The sequence below is a fragment of the Eriocheir sinensis genome, chromosome 27 (assembly GCF_024679095.1).
Source record: "Eriocheir sinensis breed Jianghai 21 chromosome 27, ASM2467909v1, whole genome shotgun sequence".
NCBI classification, from domain to species: Eukaryota; Metazoa; Arthropoda; class Malacostraca; order Decapoda; family Varunidae; genus Eriocheir; species Eriocheir sinensis.
The window spans coordinates 11044117-11065234 of record NC_066535.1 but is presented as its reverse complement, the minus strand read 5'-3'; the positions used below and the strand labels follow the sequence as shown (position 1 = coordinate 11065234).

The following is a 21118-nucleotide window of genomic DNA, read 5'->3' as shown; positions in this document are numbered from 1 at the left end:
CGTTGCGATGTTAGTCAGTATTTTTTTCTCTTCTATTGCATTTATTACATGTATGATTTGGAACACCTTGCAGTTTTATTTTTCTTGGACTGATGGCACTGCTCTTTTTTTTTCGTTGTATATCGATTTTTTTTTTCCTCGTATCTTATAAATAAGTGAATTTAATCTCTATTTCGGTATGTTGTTTCTGTCGTCATTAGTTGCGGCACCTACACGTGCCCCTTGACGTGAGGGCGGCGGGGCGTGGTGACCAAGAGTGTCGGCGTGGAGGCGGCGGCTGCCATGGCGCGAGGACACGACATGAAGGCGGCGAGGATAATTGGAGGCAGAAAAGATGGAGGAGGTCACCTTCCCGTCACCTCGACCTTTACCTCTCACAAGTGGCGGGAAATTTGAAGAAAATAATAATAATAATAATAATAATAATAATAATAATAATAATAATAATAATAATAATAATAATAATAATAATAATACGTATAAAATTTATTTTAATTTGTATATATATATATATATATATATATATATATATATATATATATATATATATATATATATATATATAGATTTATATATATATATATATATATATATATGCGTGTGCGTGTATGTGTATGTGTATGTGTGTGTGTGTGTGTGCGAGAAAGGAGTGATGAAAAGTTTCGTCCATGTTGGAAAACATTTCAACGTATGATGCCAAAAAAAGAAGGAAATTCTTTCCAGGGAAGTGATAACTCAGTACAAACAAGCAAGACAAATGAGGTATCCGTTACCAGGGATTACGAGGGCCGCGGTGCATGACCCTTGGGAGTCCAGCGATGGGCCTGCCGCCGGCAGCCAGCGGTCCAGCGTGGCAAATAGGATGAGATGAAACACCTCGTCCAGACTCTGGTTAATTGGCTTACTCCGTGGATACTGCGGGAGATAGAAAAGCATATAATGATCAAATAAAAAAAAGTAATCTTGAGAGCCAACGCCGTCAAGGAAAACTGGAAACACAAACCATCGCGGCGCGGCGCCCGTCGGTGTCGCGGCGCAGTTAATGAAGGCGCACGGCCCAACACGGCCCGCGGCTCGCCACCAATAGGTGCCTGAGGAACACAGGTTGAAGGAAAAGAAAAAATTACCTATAATTAATAAATCCCAAGATACAAAATATTTCCAAAATTTTTCCTCGCCTGTTAATTAACTGATGTAAATAAACAAAATGCAAAAACTTATTGACTTAAAAAAATCATACACGGCTATATTTCTTTATAAAAGTAAAATTGTTTGCCACAAAATAAACTTAGTAAAAGAGAAAGCAGTGAATTTCTGTAAACATTGAAAACAATAATTAGAGACAAAAAGAGATAAAAAGACTTACTTGCTCACTGTACAGCCCGACACTCGTTTCTAACATGAGGAATCGCTTGAACAAACGTTTCCTCATCACTTTGAAGGCAAACATTTTAACTCCGGGCTGACGCGACGCCGGTGAAGTCAGCTGCAAAGAAAAAAATAAGCAACACATTAATCATAAAGGTTCATTCATATAAAGAAAAATATATGTATGTGCCGATTTGAATATTAACATGCGCCAAAGAAACACCAACGAAGAAAAGTAGATGATAAGAAATCTTAGAAAGTATGCCAGAGAGAGAGAGAGAGAGAGAGAGAGAGAGAGAGAGAGAGAGAGAGAGAGAGAGAGAGAGAGAGAGAGAGAGAGAGAGAGAGAGAGATTGCAACTGGCACACAGGACGAAAGTTGTCACATAAAGCTGTCGTATTATGTAGCGAGATGCTTGGGTGGAAGGGGCGGGCTGGCAGACGAGCGGACAGGCAACCAGACGGGTGACACTAAGGAGGTGAGGCTGGCAGGTAGGGAGAAGGGGGCGAGTGGATTCATGGATAGGTTGAACAGAGAGACAGGCGAGGAGAGGCGAGTAAAAGGGCTGATGCAACGTTGCCACATTATCGTACTCAGAGCATCGTATTTAACAGTTTGACCCATAACTATTAACAAGAAACATCAATAGTTAATCATTTCAACGATAACTATATATGAAACCAATTAAAGGGGCGGAGGAGACAGTTTTGGGGGTTGGAAATCGGCAACCATAAGAGGCTGAACACGACCATCTGGCAACGTTGGGCTGATGAGTGAGTTGAAAATGGCTGAATCCAATAAGATGAGATAAGGGAAACGGCTGCCGAAGAGTTGTTGATCACTGTGGGCTGTGGTGTGTGGTATAGAAGGAAGTGAGTGGGGGGATGGGTAGAGCGGGAAGACAGACAAGGGAGGGAGGGAGAAGGGGCTGACGAGTGGGTTGAAAATGGCTGTATCCAAGGAGATAAGAGGAGAGATTAGATACGGCTCCCGAAGTGTGTCTGTGGGGGTTTGTGGCTAGTGGTATATTTCTAGTTTAGCTTTGAATTCATAAATGCTGTTTTCATGATACAAACTAGCCTTCCCACAGCCACGCTCATGCTAACGGCGGTGTAGGCGCGTTGGCAGGCATGTTAGGGGCACGTTGGAGAGGCCAGGAGGTGCTACGGGAGGATGGGCCCAAAGCCGCATGTCAGCTAATCTGCAATGCTGATTCGCCACCTCACCGCCGCTTTCCCGCCTGTGTCTCGGCAGTGGCAGGGTCAAGGGTCACCAGCCAGCTACATACCACCTCACCCCCGCCTGACCTCTGCAACACACACACACACACACACACACACACACACACACAAGGTATAAGTTTCCAATATTAATTACGACTCCCTTCTTCATTTTCTTTATTAATCATCGTATATTATCCTATTGTTGCATCAGTGTTGTGTGTGTGTGTGTGTGTGTGTGTGTGTGTCTTCCTTTCATTTCCTTTATAAAAAAGATATAAAATTGTAATGGTTCATGGCAGAAAGTTGGTGTGTGTTTCGTGGGTTTTCAGAAAGGGACCTTGCAAAATTAACTTAGTCGTAAAAAAAAAAAAAATATATATATATATATATATATATATATATATATATATATATATATATATATATATATATATATGTTATTGTTTAGTGTGGCCACGGTATTGTACAGTTTAGGTCACGCTAAGAGTCAGTTCTTACATTTCAAGGCAGTGATCCGAATCAGTTAAGACAGTGCATGGTTCAAATCAACCCAAACAGTCAACCACACGCCGCTGCCAGGGAGAGTGAGAGAAAGGGAGACTGGGAATGACCAGTCTAGCGCCAAGTCTGGAAGGATCAGTGTTCATACTTAGTGGTTTTCTGCCTTTTCAAGAAAAAAAGAAGAAAAAAAACGTGCCTCTCTGGATTTAATGAGGTCTCATGGCGGAATTGCAACCCTAGGTAAGTGCCCAGGGCGAGGTGCGAGTATTGCACGAGGATCAACGAATTCCTCAGGTACACTGGTATACATTCAGCAGTACAAAGACCAGGAAGCGGCGCTACTGTGGTTGTAGTGTCAACCAGTGTGATCCCTCATTAGCAACGTTAATATCCCACCGTGGAAAATCCTCGTTTTTTGCACAACTGTCTCGGCAAACATTTGTCACGAAACTGTCATTAAATTATTGGACTTTTCTCTACATCATCCACGGACTGGAGGTCATTTCAATGGTGATGTCACTGATCACTAGTTCGAAAATCAAGAAACGATTGAAGGTCCAGAAAAGGTTGTTGAAATTGGCGGAACCTTACTAGTGCGCCGTATTGTCTTTTAACGTTACGTATTATACACTAGTCCATTATGCTGGCGTACTTTACCCTATATAGTATTTTGTTTCCATGCACCCCCCGCCCCCCCCCCCCTTCAACCTCTACTACCTACTGCAGACGTGATGGGGTCAACTAGTTCGCGTATTACAGATGGCACTGTTTCGAACTCTTAACGCGTAAGGGTTTATGTGTTCAGTCGCCCTTTTTGATGATTTTTCAGGGTATTGTTGATACCCACAGAGACGGCATGCATGATTGATACATCATATATAATGTAATGACTTTTTTACCGTGTCATTTCATGAAAAAGCGACAAAAGAGCCAATCCCTGACTCGCTGCTCGTCAGAGGTTCGCCTGAATGCCGGTGAATCCCGTAACGTCTGCAACAGATAATAACTGGTGTTCGTGAGTGGAGGTTGTTACGGTTGAATGGTAATTACTAAGAATAATGGCGTACCTCTTATATATTTGCATACTCACATGCTATTTTAACATAACATAGAAGCAGTGATACTTCGGAGGGTAATCGGGAGACTACATATACATTTTCATCTTCCCTTTGCAGTCATTAAGGCGTACTTCTACCTGACATTCTCGTGGGTCACAGACAGACACGTGGATATGTATATATGTAACCTCTCTATAGTGCCTCGTTCTCCGCAAACCCTGGAACTTTCATGCACTGTTTTCGGTTGTTATTATGTCACGTGTGTTTGTATGAAAGAATGAGAGAAAAATATCGAAAGAAAGACGCCCTTTTTAACATTTTTTGGTTGGTTAGCAGAGTGATCGAGGAAGATTAAACCATTTAGGTTGAGGGAGAAGGGGAATGAGGAGGAGAGAAGCTAAGTGGAGAGTTTAGATCACTAGTGTTATGGCTCAGGGACCTCCGGAGTGTTAAACAGGCTATAAGTAAAACTGAAATGTTACTAGGGCATTTCAGTATAATTCTGTAATCTATAATGTTAATGTCATATAACCTAGATGGCATTCCATTATTCACACTTGCCTGTGACATAAATACCAGGCCTAGAGGAGAGCTAAGCCCCTATGGCCAACTATACAGTTTGTGGGGTAAAACATTATTATGAAAATTGGATAATTATATATGACCACTGAGACCCCCGCCCCCTACAGGACCCCCCTCAATAGGAAACTTCATAATATTGTACCCCTGATACGCCAGTGACGGTTCTTTATCCAGCCAGATTCATCGACAGTGGGTTTGGAACATGAAAACATGCTGTGTGTGTGTGTGTGTGTGTGTGTGTGTGTGTGTGTGTGTGTGTGTGTGTGTGTGCATTTGTCTATGTTACCGTTTAAATGCGTTTTCTTCAATAGTTCGCGTAGTTTTATAGAAAACGTTTAATATAAGGGTAACATTTATATTATGGATGCTGACTATATAATTTATCTATTTATCTATTTAATCAGGAAACTCAATGATTTTTCTACCTTGCAGACAAGCGTGGGTCACCCTGAATGACAATCAAGACTTTCGGCAAGAGGTTCTGACTGGTAAGTTAGTTTGCCTTCAGTTTGTTAGTAGTGCTGATGAGCTGCTGACCCCTGTGGCTGGGATGGCCGGGGGCGCGTATTCCCCATCTCTACGAATATGCGACGCCCACTCTTAAACAGGTCAGGTCAAGTTATGTTAGGTCAGGTCAGGCTCAGTTGGGGTTATATACGCTAATTTGGAGTGGGAATCGCAATGAGAGTACTTTCCAGAACACCCCGTGGTTATTTTGAAGCTACAGCCGATCGTTATCACTCAGGACCAGGGAGGAAAAAATGGGAGAAGAGGAGAGAGAGAGAGAGAGAGAGAGAGAGAGAGAGAGAGAGAGAGAGAGAGAGAGAGAGAGAGAGAGAGAGAGAGAGAGAGAGAGAGAGAGAGAGAGAGAGAGAATACTAATATGCAAAACACACCATAAACATGATATGTATATATATAATAGCTCCAATACGGCAAGATGAACAGAATTTACATCCTACCAGTGAACATTTATGGCTTTTTTTTGGCTCTAAAATTATGTTAAATAATAAAATCCTGATCCCCCATTGGATGGGCTCACTCGCTCGCCGCCAAATGGTAGGGGCCCAATGACACTCATAGTACCAGGGCCCAGTGATGGCTCTCCCTGGCCCTGCTCAGGACCACTTACTTACCCGTAGAGAGAGTGGAAGTATGCAGCCGGGGTGACCTGTGATAGGGGGGCAGCAGTTGTGCGGAGCGACAGGAAAACTCTATCTAGACGCTTTCCGTATCACTAATACATTTGTTTACTTTTTTTAGGATATGTGATTTTATTCGTGGATTTTCCTTCCGTCGTTAACCTTACTGGAAATGCAATAGAACACCCCGTGGTTATCACAGGAAAACTCTTTTATCTAAACGCTTTCCGTATCACTAATACATTTGTTTACTTTTTTTAGGATATGTGATTTTATTCGTGGATTTTCCTTCCGTCGTTAACCTTACTGGAAATGCAACAAAGAGCTAGAAAAGACAACCCTCCAATACCAAGGAAGGCTTGTTTGATCTAGTATTTAATTCCCCCGTTAACTTTATTTACTTTCCTAACCAGAAAGTCGGGCGTATGTAGGAGTGTCTCGCGACCCTGTGTTTATCCACCACACCCTTTCCTTCCTCAGCCTTGGAGGGGCCTTGTCCGCGGCGTGTCTGTGGCAGGCAGGGGGGAGGCGGTGGGCGGGCCGAGGACAGAAGGGCCGCGAAAGTGTACGTACAATGTAGCGGCAGACAGACCCTTCGAAGGACACTCAAATGGCTACCAAAAAATACGCCGATTCGAAGGACGGGACACCAAATGGGGAGCTACAAAGGTCACTCCCTCACGACTACTAAAATATTACTTACGAAAAAAAGGAGATAAACGATCTGAAAAACGGTTGAAAAGAATGCTTGAAAGGACGCTGCTTCGAAGGACACTACAGACTTACCAAATGAGACACTGCTATTGAAGGCCATTATAGGCATCGCTCTAAAACATACTGCTACAAAGGGAACTTAAAAAAGAACCGTACAAGAGGCCTCGCTAGTACTAATGACGTGTCAGAAGCCTACACACAAAGCTGTAAAATTACACGTCGAAGTGGTCCTAGATAATGAAGGGGCATGTGTTGCAATTATCTCGGCGCGTGAGGAGGATACAGAGAGTTGGGTTGGAGGGGGGAGCGCGTGAGGGAAGGGGTTGTGGGGGTGTTGGAGGGGGCGGTTGTGCTGGGTAATAATCAGAGACGTGACTTTTGGGGACGCCTCGGGATGATGTAATAGTATAGTGTTATTGTTGGTGTCACTGGGCCAGTTTCACAACTGTGAAACTGGCCCAGTGACACCATATTACTTACGAAAAAAAGGAGATAAACGATCTAAAAAACGGTTGAAAAGAATGCTTGAAAGGATTCTGCTTCGAAGGACACTACAGACTTACCAAATGAGACACTGCTATTGAAGGCCATTATAGGCATCGCTCTAAAACATACTGCTACAAAGGGAACTTAAAAGAGAACCGTACAAGAGCTCCCAAACCAATACCAGAGCCTTCGAAATTTCCTTGTATAGTGTCTGGTGTTTATATTTAAGTTCACATATTTGATGAAACTATACTAGAAAAGTCTTGTGTATTTAGTGTGGCATCGAAGACCTCCCCATTTTGGATTGTATGAGATTCTATAGTTTGGTTCAGGCTGTAACGAAGACACTGTGTTGGACTGTGAAATCGGCTCATTGTCCCATTCGTAGTTGTTGTAGCAGTGGTAGTAGTAGTAGTAGTAGTGGTGGTCTTATGCATAATACCATCTTTATTATTATTATTCCCATCGTATCCATCAAGGTACAGCGTCACGTGCAGCACCTTGATAACCACCATGACGTTCCTTCCTCCCGGACGTCACCGTAACGCTCCCTTCCCCCCGCACGTCTTCATAATTTTCCGAGCACGTCCCTGTAACATTATTATTTTCTTTTATCATTCCACGTTACGGTATAGCATTCCTTCACCCGTGCACGTCACCGTAACATTCCGCGCACATCATCGTAAAATTTCCTTCGTCCAAGTCATCGTCGGTGGCTCGGGTGGCTCATCCCTCAACCTTGCGTACCTGGAGCTTCAACGAGAGGGCTAGCCAGCAGACAAATGGGGGACACTGACCGCAAATACGATGACAATGACCGTAGATTTGAACTTTTTTTTTTTTTTTTTTATCTCTCTCTCCATTTGGACATGACCCGTGAGCCAATGACATGTATTAGTCGTCATATACAGAGCCTCTAAAAAAATAGCAAAAATAGAGATGGTGCGGTAAAATCTTTCATCTCGCCTCCAAACTTTCACCGTCGCGTCGAGGAGGAGAGAGTCACCTAAAGCCAATGACCAAGAAGGAAACTGGACAGGGAAGGAATTGGAGCTCAACCTTTCCTGTTCCTTTACCCTTCCTGGACCTCCTCACGTGAAAACACACACACACACACACACACACACACACACACACACACACACACACACACACACACACCTGTCCTGACCCTCACGGGGTCAAGACGTGTCACATGGCGCTTCCCATACCAGCCACAGGGTCGTCCTGTTGACCCTTTTCCTTTTCCTTCGCTCCCCATTCCCCCACGCCTTCTCATTTATTCGAGGAACTCATTACTCCAAAGAACTTTTGTGATCACTTTTAGGTTCGGAGGAAGATGTACGGCAACTTCATCAACGCTGTGCACTTGTTCCCACGGCTACATCAACCAGCCGGGCAGCAAACCACCACCTGTGTCTCGCTGCCCCAGGAGCTTAGCACCTCCTCACTAAGCGTGGGTACCTGTGTGAGCTCCAATAAACTGCCCACCTGCACCACCACCGCCAACTGTCACCTGAACCTAGTGTCTGATCTGAGGAATTACACGTGACCTGACCTCACCGTCATCTGAATTAAGAGACCGCAGATTCCCCCCCTCTCGGCACCACCGCATTGCACTCCCCCCACCGCCCCTCCTCCCCACCCCAAGCTCCATCGCCCCAACCTTCTGGCACAAATCAGACCCCCGAACCCCATACCCCTTCTTTTTGTACTTGTTTTATTAGCGAAGTTAAAATGCATTTATAACCTGTAAATTTTCAGCCCTAAATAAATCGTTTATTATTATTATTATTATTATTATTATTATTATTATTATTATTATTATACACACACACACACACACACACACACACACACACACACACACACACACACACACACACACACACACACACACACACACACACACACACACACAGAAGATCAACCTGCCCTCCCGCACGTCCACCAAAAACCAGACTGAACGCTCCAGCCCCACCACTCCCGTCACTTTTGTTTAGTTTTTTATCATGAATTAATTTTCTCCTACGAGCAATTTTTGTCCTACGTGCAAGTTTTAGCCTCTGGTCCACCGCGGCGTCCCAGCTCCCGCCCCTTCCACAGATTGTCATTGCCGTGACCTCTCTTGGGGCGGCCACACCCTCCCTCCCGCCTTCCTTCTTTGAGCGATGCATCAGCAAGCAAACTGCCCACCTGCCCTCGAGCCGTCAGTGTGCGTGCGTGTGTGTGTTCGGGGGGAGGGGAGATGCGTGTGATAAAGAGGTACTCGGGGCAATAGATGATAAACTAGCGTCTTGATTGGTCCGCGTTGGTTGACTTCAAAGGGCAATAACATTCACAACTTTTTTTTTTTTTTTTTTTTTTTTTGCTTAATTGTTGGAAGCTCGAACTTTCATCTCTCCCCAAATATCACCTTCCCGCCCTTTCCCTCCATTCCCCTTCCTTTCCCCTCCCTTCCTCTCCCTCCTATCCCCTTCCCTTCCTTCCCTTCCCCGCCGCGCTCCGCCCCGCCACGTACAGGTTTGGGCAGCGCGGTGCTTAGGGCTCAATGCGGGGAAACTCCCGAGCCGGGTTGCGGGGGCTGGGCGGAGCCTCAACCCTATTTCGCTCGACCTGAATGAACTCTCGGCCGTAAAGTCAGACGGAGAGGATCAGGTAACGCAATGTCTCCGCTTGCAACACGCCGGCTCTCGGTGCTGTCTGGGCCACCGGAAAATGAATTGCCGTAGTCATTTCAGTTCCTCAATAGTATTTTTCTCTTCATCTCCGGCAGATAGGCCCAAGGCTAAGCTAAACGAAAAGAGGATAATGAAATAGAAAAACCTGTCTTAGACCTCTATCGGTAAGAAAAAAAAGGTGAGAATGCCGTATGCACTTCTTTTTCAGTGAAAGTCTCTTAAGTTTACATCTATAAAAAGTGGATGGGTAGGAGGCTGTTGCGTTTCTGTCTAGTCGCCTTCGTGTTCATTTCTGTCATAGAATGTGCATGGAATTTTCCTTACCCCGTGTGTTGCAATGCTTGACGAACGACTCAAAAAAAAAATAGGTGAAAAATTGTTCGCTCATTCAGCCACATTCTGCGTTGGTCTTACTAGGCCAGTCAAGAATACTGGCGCTAATAACACCTGCGTCAGCCTCCAAACTGTACGCCCAACGCTTGGCCTCATTTCAGCGCCGGAACACGTTACGAAGACCCAATTAGACGCTAAAGATAGACCGCTACCGCCACTTGATTATATGAGCCATTTTCTTTTTTTTTCTTTATTGCAGTATGAGGAAACACAATAAGCAATATATATATATATATATATATATATATATATATATATATATATATACATATATATATATATATATATATATAGATATATATATATATATATATATATATATATATATATATATATATATATATATAGATATATATATATATATATATATAGATAGATATATATATATATATATATATATATATATATATATATATATATATATATATATATATATATATATATATATATATATACATATATATATATATATATATATATGTATATATATATATATATATATATATATATATATATATATATATATATATATATATATATATATATATATATATATATATATATATATATATATATATATATATATATATATATATATATATATATATATATAGATATATAGATAGATGAATATAGATATAGATGAATGAATGAATAGATAGATAGATATATATATGCATATATATATATATATATATATATATATATATATATATATATATATATATATATATATATATATATATATATATATATAGAGAGAGAGAGAGAGAGAGAGAGAGAGAGATATAGATAGATAGATAGATAGATATAGATAGATAGATAGATAGATGAATGAATAGATAGATAGATAGATAGATAGATGAATGAAATATATATATATATATAAATATATATATATATATAGATATATATATATATATATATATATATATATATATAGATAGATAGATAGATAGATAGATAGATAGATAGATAGATAGATAGATAGATAGATAGATAGATAGATATATAGATAGATAGATAGATATAGATAGATAGATAGATAGATAGATTGATAGATAGATATAGATATAGGCGGTGGCCGAAGTGATAGCGTACTGGACCCACATTCGCCGCGTGATGGACGACGCGGGTTCGAATCCTCACGCTACCACTCGGATTTTTCAGTCACCGCCGAGTGGCTTAAAACTACCCACATGCTGTTCTGAAGACCACCCATCAACCCGGATTCTAGAGGAAGCCGTCCAAGCGAATCAAGAATGAGTTCCGGGGGGCAGCATGAGCCAATGCAAGATGGCGCCACTATAAACACTCGCCTGCGCCAGAACGGGCTGGGCCGACCATCAGGCCCCACCTGGAAGAAGCCTTGGGCCGACCATCAGGCCCCACCGGGAAGATGCCTACCGGCGCAATAGGCAATAACGTAAAAAAAAAAAAAAAAAAGATAGATAGATAGATATAGATATAGATAGAAAGATAGATAGATAGATATAGATATATAGAGATATAGATAGATAATTAGATAAATAGATAGATAGATATAGATGGATAGATAGATAGATAGCAAGACGGCCTCGCGTTCAAGAGGACGCGAGTTCAATCCCCGACCGGTGCCATCAAGCTGGGATTTTTCAGCCGCCGCCGAGTGGCTTAAAACTACCCACATGCTGTCCAGAAGACCACCTATCAACCCGGACTCTAGATTCTATGATTAAAGATGATCTCCGGGAGGGCAGCATGAGCCAATGCAAGATGGCGCCACTATAAACACTCGCCTGCGCCAGAACGGGCTGGGCCGACCATCAGGACCCACCGGGAAGAAGCCTTGGACCGACCATCAGGATCCACCGGGAAGAAGCCTACCGGCGTAATAGGCCAAGACGTAAAAAAAAATATATATATATATATATATATATATATATATATATATATATATATATATATATATATATATATATCAGTGAACCCTATACAATGGAACGGACACTTGCCCCAGCTTTGTCATTAAGCCGCGAATTTGGGAAAACCAACCGCTTCGGTGCGAATCGCCATAACTCCCTTATTTCTGGGGCTGCAGTAAAGTTTTTGGTATCAATCGACGGCAAAATAAAAGGGCTATATTGTTTTTAATTAGCGACCGGGTTCGAAAACCGACTTTAAAGGGTAAAACATCCATCCATGATTCCAAAAATCTCATTTTAATGATCAAATCATCAACTCGTTTTGCAGCTCGTGACTGTGTCCACAAAGAGGAAGATTTTGGTAGCATCGCCCACGTTATCACGGCGGTCTTAGTTAGGTCACCCGAGGCACTGGTCTGGCCAACCCTGTCCAGAGAATGGTGCCCTAGGGTCCCGGTAATGGCCCTCCTGAGCACCATAACCGGAAAAAGAGAATGTGGCGTCCAAAGCGGCATCAACCGGAATTGTGACATGTAATCTGGACTTTCCATCAACATTAAAAAGATACCTTGTCATTAATTACTGCTGCACCTGCAGCTGCTACTATTACTATCAGTACTGCACAACTACAACAACTGCTACTACAACTGCTACCACTATTACTTCTACTACTACTACTACTACTACTATTAATAATAATAATAATAATAATGATAATGATGAATTACTACTATTTGGACTTTCCACTGCAATTCATTGTTGTGCTACTTCTACAACTACTACTGCTTGCCAACACCAAAACTACTGCCGGGAGGATACCAGCGGACCTTACCATGCGTACCCGTCAGCATGGTGAGTTCAGGACGCGACGAACCCTTGGGAAGGTTTGATCAGTGAGCGCTGTGCTACTCCTCGTGATTTTCTCCCCTCAAAAGGCTAAAGAACCGGAGAAAAGAAAGAGTCCTCCCTCCGCTCAACGCTAAATTGGGCTTGAAAGTAACGGAGGAAGGAGAAAAAAATTGAGTAAATAAAATAACGAGCATGGCGCATTTTCTTTGCCCGAGGCGCGCGAGGGAAGACCAAGCTTAATTTATTGGACGTGTAATTACGGGGTTGCTCCCTTCCTATTGATTTTCGAGGCCTTAATGAGATAGTCCACCTGTCACTGAGCCGCGGCCGGTGACTCTTAGATGAGGCGGGCGTGTGAGGGAGGTGGTGGGCCTGTTCTTACCTGTTGTTGAAGGGAAGACGCGGCCACAGGTAAATAGCGAGCAGGTGAATTTGTTTGCTTGTGATTTATGTAAATTTTAGGGAACTTGAGAAAGCAATGGCAGCTTCAGTGAGGGAGATATCTGAGAAAAAATGTCACAACGATAATCAAAATAGTTGCTTAGTCTCTCTCTCTCTCTCTCTCTCAGTTTAGAAATTTAATGCAAAACGAAAGAAAAGTCTACTTCAGACGCACAATGAAACTGGCGATACACTGGACAATTTTTAGCTCGCGGCCTGCGAGAATGCGTGTTCACCAAACTATTGGGTTCTCGCGTGGGAAGATATTGTTCACTCGTCAATAAAAGTTCGGCGTTCGACAAGCCACGAGCAAAAGATACATTCAGTTTGACGCCAGACTTAAACCGATTGTCATCTCGCTCCTTTCGCTCCACTTCCACTAAAATAAATAGAAAATGCTACGAATATCTGCTCTGAACACCAGATTCGACCGGCACGAGACAAATGAGTAAGTATTTTTTTCTTTTAAAGGGTTTAACTTAATTCGATGAACGTTGTACAGTTTCCCGCCGCCTTCTCCAAAAATGTATAAAAGTATTCCTTACGAAACACTGGATGTGACCGGTGTAGATGACTAAGTTGAACTTGTGAATTTCCTTTCGACAGTCTGAGATGAAAGAGACCACACAGCATGTGCCAGGTCACTCACCTCTTCGAAAAAATACAAATGCTGTTATTTTTGCAACTCTAGATCAGACCAGTAAAGATGACAAGGGAAAATATCTGATTTTCTCTTATTGTTCCGTAGGAAAAAGGAGGCGAGTAAAGAAAAATTGAAGAAAGGTTGCTGAAGGGGTTTCCCCTGAGAGGGAAACAGCCCGGTTTTCCAGGTCATTGCTCGAGCAATTTGCTTCTTGCAGCTTCCGGACGCTTCCTTCACGTGTCGCGCCAGCCGGGTGGAAACGTCCGGTTCGTGTTGGCCAAGGATAAAAATAATTTGCCAGACAACTTTCTCGTCCACATTTTCAATTGGCTAGCGAGACTATGCCATGGTTTGATCTCTCTCTCTCTCTCTCTCTCTCTCTCTCACACACACACACACACACACACACAGACACAGACACACACACACACACACACACACACACTAAGGAATTTGCCCCTGAACTTGCCACCCCCATTTGCTCCATAATAAATGCTTCACTTGAACAAAACACTTGCCCTAGCGACTGGAAAACGTCCTTTGTCACTCCCATTCCCAAAATTTCCAGCCCACAGTCCCTTAATGACCTAAGGCCAATCGCCATCGCGCCCATTCCCAGCCTCATTTGTGAAGATTTTATTTTTAACTGGGCTTATGATAATATTAGTAGCCTCATGGACATCCAACAATTTGGCAACATCAAGCACCCCTCGCAACATCAAGCACCCCTCCACCACTCATTGCCTGGTCAGCTTTTTAGATTTCATACACAGCCACCTGGACAAACGAGACACCTCCCTTGCCCTTGCTTTTGTCGACTTCAGGAAAGCATTTGACCTTGTAGACCACACTTGTCATTACTAAGGCCATTGAGCTGGGGCTTCACCCTAATTTAGTATCGTGGCTGACTGCTTTCCTCAGCACACGCCAGCAAATAGTTCGCTCCCAGGGCTCGGTCTCCACTCCTCTTGAGCTGACGTGTGGCGTCCCGCAAGGCACTAAAATGGGTCCGCTTTGCTTCTTGGTGCTCATTAACAACGCCCTCATGGACACACCGCTTCGCTAGAAATATGTTGACGACAGCACCTTGGGCGTCCCCGTCAGCAACAGGGATCCTGACTATGCACCTCTTCAAGCGTCGCTCGACAACCTTCAGGCATGGACGGTTGACAACAGTGCCACTATCAACCACACCAAGACCATGGTGATGCACGTTTGCACGTCCAAGAGAGATGTGCCACCTCCGCTGCTGTCTATTAGCTCACACCACCTCAAGGTTGTCCAGTCAACCAAACTACTTGGCATCACTTTGGACTACCAGCTCAACTGAAAGCTCCACGTCTCCAACACCGTCAGAGCAGCCTCCTACAAGCTGTACATGCTGCGTAGACTCAGAACGCTGGGGGCGCCAGCTGCTGAGCTGTGCAGTATTTATTCATCATTCATATTGCCAAAGCTAATGTATGCCTCCCCGGTGTGGTCATCGTCCCTTACCCTCACCCAACAACAGCAGCTTGAGAGGGTTCAAAAGAGGGCATTCAGGGTCATTTTAGGCCCTGACTACCACACCTACGACAATGCCCTGGCCACCCTGAGTCTCCCGAGGCTCTCTGACAAGCACCAGGACGCCCTCAGAAAATTCGGAATCTCCCTGCTTCACCAGACACCACAACAAACTCAACCCCTTCAGAGCGCCGCGAACCGACCGTTACAAACGTAGGGCAGTGCCCGCGATGGTGCGGATGATTAACAATGCCCAGTGACAGTCATACCCAAAGGGCCGCGGTGGAGATTAGCCGCTACCCCTCTAAGTGCCCCCTTCACACCACCCTCCCTTTTCCTTATGTCTCTATTTTTAGCTCTCCCAAACCACCCCCCACCCTCTCCCTCCCTCTAGTGTAGCCTATTTACTATTAGTTTATTGTATTTTTAATATGTATATTTTCAGCCATACGGCTGCCTTACATTAATAAACCTATTATTATTATTATTATTATTACACACACACACACACACACACACACACACACACACACACACACACACACACACACACAGTCAGATATGCACATAATTATGCATGTGTGTGTGTGTGTGTGTGTGTGTGTGTGTGTGTGTGTGTGGTTTTGTTTATGCATATATGTATAGATACATACGAATATATATTCATGTATGTAAATATCGTATACAGTGTTTAAAATACTGCTTCTTCACCACAACTTAACACATCAGTAATACCTATGCGTTGATATGAATTAGATTACATGTATTAAGGATATTTCAAATAACTTTATTGATGTGCGAAAGAGAACAGCCAGGCGGTGGATGAAAGGTGGAGGCTGTGGCGTAGCGAGGGGAGTGGTGCGGGCGTGGAGGGAGGCACCGAGCATTGGAAAGTACAAGGCTTTCTGGGTACCGGGGTGAGAAGGTGGCAGGGATGGGCTGGGGCGTGTATAAGGGGAAAGGTGTGAGGGGAGGGGGTGTAGAGAGGGCTGCAAGGGTGGGAAGGGGAGCCAATAAGGGGAGAGGAGGGCAGGGGGTTATTAGAAGCCGTTTGTGTGGAATGGAAGGCAGGTAGTCAGGTAAGAGGAAAGGAGGAGGGGGTCAGTGAGGGAGATGTTGATTCCTGCCCTTACCGCAGCCCTCCCCCGCACCGCCCTGGTCTGTGCGTCGCTATTGCGTTGTTAGGTCGACCTCTTGCAAAAGTAGGGCCGGGGAACCCCTGGTTGGCACTGACTACTGCGTCGTTACCTTGACCATCGTGTTCACTAATCGTCTACGTATTTAATTACCTTCGTCAAACCCTCACCATGCCCTTCACCATTAATCCCTCTCGTTTCTTTACTTGTATTTTTTATACACTCCTTTAATCTTAATTGCAAAGGGAATTACTTCAGGTGTAAAATCTGCAGCTGTGCAATATGTAGGTCACCAGTGATTTTTTTTTTTTCTGTCTGGGCTTCCGCATGGCTTACACTGGATCCGCTCCTTATTTCTGAGCCTTATCTTAAGAGTTTTTGTATCCAAGTATATTCTCCCGAAAGGGCATTGCACAAATAACACCATATCTCCAGACAAATAATGAGATAATAGTGTGGATGGTGGGGGGCTGCTGGATTTGGGTGGGTAATTAATGTGACTTACTACCAAAAGTAAGTAAACTGAGCCAATAATGACTGACTGACATGTACTATGAAATGAGCAAACAGAAGACGCAGATGAGTTGAAGCAGATAATGACCTTTCCTTGCAAGGAAGCTACATTTTCTGTTAATATATTCACTTACCCGGAATGCTTTGTGACTTTCATATCATCAGTTATTTTTTGCACAAAATCATGAAGACTGACAAGTATGAAGTCAGAGACCATAATCATTCTGAAGGGTTGGAAGTAAATTAACACATATTTGGAAACCTTATAACAGTACTTTCATTTGTTATAAAAAAAATCCCTACATACATTTAAAAATCTCAAATATTCCTAATAAAGTATTAAAATGCATGAAGAAGGGAAGAAAACAACACAATGTAATTATATTTTTATTTGAATGTTGGTTTTGAGAAGAAAACTCCTCCATTGTGGGTTATTGAAGATTATCCTGCAGGGCGGGGAGGGAGGGGCCGCAGAGAGGACTCTCAGTCATATAATTTTGTATTTTGGGTCTCGTCTTCGTATTTGTTCCCTGAAGACCCACTGGCGTAGCTGCAGCGTCCCTTCAGTGTTGTGGGCGAACAGTACTCGACTGAACTACTTTACACAACACTAACATATGCAACACCTCAAGATGACGTAATGATATAAACACTCGCATCACTTTAATTGACCGCGGGAATATCAGCATTTATCTATACCGGCCACACGCTTCCCGACGGTGCGTCAGTATGCAGTTACGAAACTTCAGCTCTCCCCCAGATGCCAACTTTCACATTGCCGCCACGACGCTGCGCTGCCTCACTTCACCTCGCCTCCCTCACCTCACCTCACCTCGCCTCCCTCACCACACCTTGCCTCACTTCGCCTCTCACCTCCTCCACTCACTTGCGTTTCACGACGCTCATCAATCCTAAGTGCACCGTTTATGACCCAAGAATATATGCACAAGAGTAAAGCTGCTGACCCACATAGGTGAATGGACTTTCAGGTGAAAAAAATACCCTGGAAGACCACCTCAAAAGCACACGCCTCTGTTCAGCACCGCTCCACAGCACAAACCAGTACAATCCTCCACACACGACGATCACTTATGCAACCAACACTCCATACTGATTTGCGCATCTTTTCTTTTCCCTTTACCGCCATTGTCACCTGTGTATGGCCTTCTCCGTGGCACGAACGGTCCCCTACACAAGCTGCACACTGGGTTCCTGAAGGCTCGCAGAGTCTTATATACGCTAAAGTTTCTAGTCAGAGGGTTATCACGTGGCTGCCTTGCTGCCCTCACGTGGTCTGCCCGCGCCAAGGCACCAGTTCCAACCGTGCTCATGCACACTGGAGCTCTAAAGGGCTTGCATCAGTAAGAACAACTCCTTGAGAACAACGGCGGAGACAGGGAAGGGAATACTGAGTGACAGGAGGACACAGAAAGGGAAACAAGCGAGAGTGATCGGGTGTGTTGGGGAGAACCACGAGCCGCCCCACGAGGCCACTCAACTCCCCACTCGCTGTCCACGCCTCCACCACACTTCCCGCCGCCCCTCCCAACACACCTTTTTTTTTAAGCAGAACTCTCCACCTGTCCTGTATTTCGTCCTCGCTCTCTTTTTTTTGCCTCCCAGCGTCCACTGAACTAATCTATTTTATTATTAATATTATATGAATAAATAGATAAATAAATAAATATATAATTTACTGATAAATCACCAAACTTACGTCCTGAATTAGAAAGTATAGCAAAACATATTTTAATACAGGCACTAAAGAAATATATATATTTTTTGAGGGCTAACACGTAACGATCTATATATAAATGTGAGTACTTCATTTGCAAAACTGCACAACTTACATAAATGGATATTTTATTAAACTATTATTTGAAAAAGAATATAGAAATCGAACTCCAGGCGTGTCTTCTGATCTGCCGAAACGGTGCACGAGGTAGAAGGGCTCACCCATGTTTGGACAGTTCCGGGTATACTTTTTGACCGACTGAAACTGAACTTTTGTTTGACTGTTTCCTGAACTGGGGAGCACCTGCTTAACCATGCACAGGTTCATGCTTGTATGCTCAGGAACGTTCATCAAACACTACACCTGCATTGTATTTCTTCTCTAGTAATTTCGTTTTACTTGGCATCCCCACTTCGTAACTATGATACAATGATGTCATCGCTGCAGCACCTAATACACTGACCTTGTTTCTGGACGGCATTTAGGTGTTACTTCTATTAATTAATGCTTCGGGTGCTGTCTCACGCCGCGCCACGGCTGACTCCCCCTTCCCCGAGTCAGTGAACCAGACACCGAAATACAAATTATCAGGGGCGGCACAGCTCACACTCACGGCACCCCTGGACAACCAACGTCTGTAGTAATAGTCTTGGGCATTAATTATGAAAACTCACACTTTCTCGACTAGTAGGCAGTATTTCAGTCCATCTTTCATCATTAATAACAGCGCGTACAGGATGATTTGGAATCCACCGGCTCTCCCTGCTCTTCTTGGCATTTCTTTCATGTGATCCACGTATATCAAGCGGCTTTATGGAGGCCTCTGGTGAACGCCGACGGATAAATCTCTAACTTCTGACTTTGGAACATTCTTGGAGTGCATAACGTACTTCATTTTCATACCTCTTCTACACGGTCCCAGCATCTATAGTCAACATGCACCTCCACAGCCACTCCACACATTGCAGGCACCTCTACAGCCCCACTACACATTATTCTCAACTCCACAGCCACGCTACGCAGCACATATACGTCCATAGCCCTGGTACGCATCACACGCACTTCCTCACATCATATACGCCTCCACCTCCACCTCCCCCCCCCCCCCCCCCCACCCACACACACACACACACACACGTATCACACACACACACACGTATCACACACACCACACCACCAACGCCCCTTCACACTGCGTCCCTTCCTCCCCAAACCTCTAACCCCCTCAAGACCACCAAGAAGACACACCCAAATCTCGATATATTGCGTCGCTGTGCATGCGTCGTTAGCTTTAAGGGACATGATCTAACGACCACATCATCTCGTCAGCTCGTACCTCCCTTCATATTGCAGCTACTTTATGCACGAATGGAGAATCAGGTCGGTGACACTGATCTAGAAAACATGGGGAAGGCCTCTTTTGTCCCAGGGATTTCGTTAGAAGGGAACAGCAATGACATTAGAAGTCTCTTTTTCTTTTTTGCACGAGTGAACCAACAGACCACTGATTGACATGCTGTTCCTTTATACCTTCGGGGAAATCCAGTCAGGTGAGGAGACTAAAAAACAAACCTTAATCTGGCCGCCGACACGCTGCAGCAATAAACCGTTTGGGAAAGTACGATCAGCAGATACAGTCGAAAAAAGTGGTTAGGAAAAGCGATGCACATTATTGCACGATTAGAGAAAGCTGCAAGTGGTAGTGCGATACATTTGAAGAACTCTAAAACAGAATTCAGGTGTTGGGAAACAGAAAGGGGGACAGGATATACTATACACTTTTGGACACCCTAATAAAGGTGAAATTGGGGACATATACGTAGCCAAGCCTCAGTGCCCATGTCCGTCACACTGGCCCTTAAGCCTGTGACGGGTGGTAGTCCCGGGACACGGGGCCGGTGTGACATCCGAGTTTCCAAAGTTTATCTTCACCAGCTTTCCCCAGGTACCCATTCATCAACCAGCCCAGGAGGGAGGATGAACAGCTGCGGGTACGCTGTGCGCCGACTATCCGGGCCGGGATTCGAACCTCTGCCTGTGGATTCGTAGCTAGGCGTCTAACCACTGCACCACAGAGACGCAACTTTATTAGACGTGCCGAAGTAGTTCGATTTATACTAAGACTCCTTAAGCAGTATAGAGATTTAGTTTCTATGTAAAACTCATCTTAGTAAATTTGCGATGCATATGAAGTTCGCTCAAAGTGACTGATGCTTGCCCCATAGAACCTGTTTTTGGCAATGTGT

The 21118-nt window shown here is 43.9% G+C and overlaps 1 long non-coding RNA gene across 2 annotated transcripts; it reads right to left on the bottom strand.

Moving 5' to 3' along the window:
- Nucleotides 1–645: 645 nt before the first annotated feature.
- Nucleotides 646–18690, bottom strand: LOC127004131 (uncharacterized). 2 transcript variants are annotated; one of them, XR_007757657.1, is made up of 4 exons: nucleotides 18279–18690; nucleotides 1367–1486; nucleotides 1004–1091; nucleotides 646–915 (listed from the first exon to the last, which is right to left on the bottom strand). It is a non-coding gene; the product is annotated as an uncharacterized LOC127004131 (long non-coding RNA). The 2 variants fall into 2 exon arrangements; XR_007757658.1 differs by having other exon boundaries at nucleotides 18291–18690.
- Between the last annotated feature and the right edge of the window lie 2428 nt (nucleotides 18691–21118).